This window comes from Apium graveolens, chromosome 3 (genome assembly GCF_009905375.1).
Source record: "Apium graveolens cultivar Ventura chromosome 3, ASM990537v1, whole genome shotgun sequence".
NCBI classification, from domain to species: Eukaryota; Viridiplantae; Streptophyta; class Magnoliopsida; order Apiales; family Apiaceae; genus Apium; species Apium graveolens.
This window is the reverse complement of record NC_133649.1, coordinates 40838435-40842481: the sequence shown is the minus strand read 5'-3', so window position 1 is coordinate 40842481 and position 4047 is coordinate 40838435. Positions and strand designations below refer to the sequence as shown.

The window sequence follows — 4047 nt, the reverse complement described above, 5'->3', positions numbered from 1 at the left end:
GTCAAAGCCTTAAGCTGAGCAGCTATAGCAGTAGCTGCGTCTACTTCCAAAATTTTTGCTACCTTTCCCTGAGGCAGTCTCTGAGTTGGGTTCTGGTATTCATTAGCAGCCATCAGTTCAATCAATTTATAAGCTTCATTGTAGCTTTTAGCCCACAAGGCTCCACCTGATGCTGCGTCAAGTATGGGTCTAGAAGTTGCACCCAACCCGTTATAGAAACAGTTAATAATCATCCAGTCAGGCATCCCATGGTAAGGACACTTTCGAAGCATCTCCTTATATCGCTCCCAAGCCTCACACAAAGACTCTCCAGACTGCTGCGCCAATTGAGTAAGAGCATTCCTGATTGCACCTGTCTTTGCCATAGGGAAGAACTTAGTAAGGAACTTTTGAGCAAGATCTTCCCATTTGGTGATAGAGCCTGGTGGTAGAGAATGCAACCAACACTTAGCTTTATCTCTTAGAGAGAATGGGAAAAGCCTTAGCTTAATAGCATCTTCAGACACATTATTGAATTTGAAAGTGTCACAAATCTCGATGAAATCCCTAATGTGCATATTGGGATCTTCTGTCGGAGAACCCCCAAACTGGACTGAGTTCTATACCATCTGAATCATGTTAGCCTTGATTTCAAAAGTGTTAGCCACGATGGATGGTCTGACAATGCCAGACTGAATATCATTGATCTTCGGCTGAGAATAGTCCATCAAAGCCTTTGTATTCACTTCTGGTTCACCCATTGTAACAAGAGCTTCTTCTTCTTTCTAAACTAATATTTCTTCTTCAACTTTCTCCTCTGCTTTTTCAGTGTTCTCTTTCGAAGTTGAGAACGCATTAACATACACGCTCTCTAGAGTACCTGAAAAAGCAACAAGCAAAAAAGTAAGTAAAATATACGAGTCAATGAACTTTAACGACCACTGATGTCAAGCACATAAACTAAAAATAACCATGAGTCCCCATCAGCGGCGCTAAAATTTTTTAGGACGTTAACACCCGCTAATAATACACGTAAGTATACGTGTTCGCAAGTAATATGAAATCAATTCTAGTTCGTTCCTACAGAGACTCTTTCAAGTTAACTTCAATCTATGCACTTATGCAACAATGGTATGATTATTATTCAATGTTAAGACGATAACAAGCTGAGAGTGTTTATAACTACGAGATTATACTAACTAATATTAACTAAGAGAATTAAGGTTGATTAACTTATATAACATAAACATGCGATTCTAAATTTACTAAATACTTCATTCACCAGCCTTTTTGTTCTTAACCTTAACATGCAATGGTGATGACACTAATCAGATAACACGAAACTAGTAAATGCCAACTTTTGTTGTACGAATACCCTACTACCAGATATCCACAAAAGATATAGAAGCTGAATATACACCAATTATATTAAGACCCTATATGTCTATATAATGTGACAACATAACGGTTTAATGCACAAGTTTTCAATCATGATTACATAGGGCAAGTAAGATGGTTAAAATTACCTATGAATCATCCATATCAAATACATGAACCTATGCTAGCATGGGAAGTTCTAAATCCCTATATTCATTTTCACTTCAATAGAGATTAACACGCTATCTTATAAGTTCGCGACCCTCATAAGATGAATAACCACAACCAATACTAGGATATCATACAATCACCACACACTAAGGTATCGAAAAATTTAACTATTGAAATCCATAAGTAAATCCGTTAGAACCCCACGATAACGATTAGCCCATAATCGAACTCATCATCACCGTGGGTTCCGATGAAAGTATGGTATAATATAAACTAAGTCTTTATAAAAACGAATATTAAACAAAGTACGTTAAACAAGAGTATTAGGTTCAACAAAAAAATAAACGAGCATCCAAGATTACAACTTGGAACAAAGATTCACAAGAAAAAACTAGATCGTCTTCGCCTTTGTTGAATTGTGCTATATGTCTTCTTGATGTCTTCTCCTTAAGCTCTGTTATTGAAAATGTCTTTAAGTTGTCTTTATATAGAAGCCCAATCAGAAAAGAAGTCCAGCAGATCAAAATTGTAATAGAAACAGGATTCTGTGATCCCGACCTGGCGCGACCGCGCGTTTCATTAGCGCAGGCACGTTGTCCATTTGCATCTTCGACGCGGGTTATTGAGATAATTTAATAATTTAAAATTACTTAAGTACCCCTCATGAATATGTATTAATAAATATCAAATTTAATAACATTTATAGTATTATATTAAAGATGAAATATTAAAAGTTTGGTTGGTGGTCCTTGGTCCCTCAATTCAGAGTCGTTAGATCAAATTGATGAGAGCCGATATATATAGTCTTAAAATTATTATTAAAAAGGTATAAGGTTTGAATCTAACCAACAACATATTAAAATTATAAATTACAATATATAATGATAAAAATGACAATGCATCGCACGTGTTATATACTAGTATATATTAATTACATCTAGCTCATTAACTACTACTCCCTCCGTCCCACTTGATTCTTTACATCGAGAGGACGGGGGATCGGAACACATTTTAAGGCTCCCGTAAAACATGTTTCCCTAAATAATTTTAAATATTTTTTCTTTTAAATAAAAATATAATGTTTAAACTTTTATATCGAAAACAAATTCTAATAATAAATTATATAAATATATTTTATAGTAATCTTAAAATACGTATCAAGCATGAGAAAAAAGTATGTAAGGAATCCAGTGGGACGGGGGAGTAATAATTATATATTTATTACTACTCCATTATTGTATATTAAGAACTTATACTTATAATTACATATGTATTTTTATAAGTGCAGACTAAAAATCTAATATTATTATAATTTTATATATTTATTATTATTGCATTTAATATATTGTGTGTAATATTTTAATAATTCCAATTATAGTACAAGAAATTCAATTTCGAACAATGCAGTGGGACGGGGGAGTAATAATTATATATTTATTACTGTTATTCCCAGTGGACTAACAATGAGATTTACAGAAGGGGGTTGAATGTAAATCTCAAAACTTTTTCAAGTTTTGAGCAGTTTCTAAGGCTAAGTGTTTAAGTGAACAAATGTGTGTGAATTGCTTGAAGTTGATACAGACAGATATATATTCAAACACAGATGTAAAGAACACAAAGAACTTAAAAACTTTTCTGGTGGATTTGTTGTTCCACCAGAGATGTGTTATTTCAGAAAATCTGTGATTCAAAGAATTAAATCACAGCTGCTTCCTAGTACAAACTAGATGATTTTCTCTCTTGATATTTCTAAACAGCTCAGGAAAATTCTCTTCTAATTACTAGCTGCTACTTGGTTTATATATCACCAAGTTTACAAGTGAAGACAAAACTGCAAAATACAATTGAAAGGATTCTTCACATGTTTCTTCTTCATTTCTCTATCCAATGCAATCTAGGATAATCTGTGAATCTTTGAATACTTCCTTGTTTGCATCAGAATGGGAATGCTGCATTTTCTTGATTCCTCCTAGAGGCTTCCACATTCCAGTTTGTCCCTGTCAACCCATGTGCCTCTGTCAGCTTGTGAATTATCACTATCAACTGCTAATGAACCAAACATCCGTTGAAGCTTTCATCCGTTGATGCCTTATCCATTGAGGCTTTATCCGTTGAAGCTTTATCCGTTGATGCATTATCAGTTGAAGTCTTTATCCATTGAAGCACTTATCCGTTGATGGATATTATCCGTTGAAGCATTAGAGACATCCGTTGAAGCTTTGTTTCTTATCCGTTGAAGGTCTTCAATATCCGTTGATACTTCTTCACTCATACAAAATTACAAGGCATAAAATATTTACAAATAGCCCTCCTATTTGTATATCCATTAGTAGTCAACATGACTGATAATTTCCTACAACATCTAAGAATTACAACTTGAAACCAGAGAATGAAATGTGCTACAATACTAAACTTATTGCTAAGTAAAGCTACTCCTTAAACGGATAGCCAAGATGGTCTTATCCGTTGAGGCTACAAACACTAGATTTCTACTTAAGTGTTTTGTTTAACTTATCATCA

The 4047-nt window shown here is 34.1% G+C and overlaps 1 non-coding gene across 1 annotated transcript; it reads left to right on the top strand.

The window, feature by feature from the left end:
- The first annotated feature begins 243 nt into the window (after positions 1 to 243).
- On the top strand, positions 244 to 350 carry LOC141715500 (small nucleolar RNA R71). Its single transcript, XR_012572260.1, has one exon. It is a non-coding gene; the product is annotated as a small nucleolar RNA R71 (small nucleolar RNA).
- Positions 351 to 4047: the final 3697 nt, after the last annotated feature.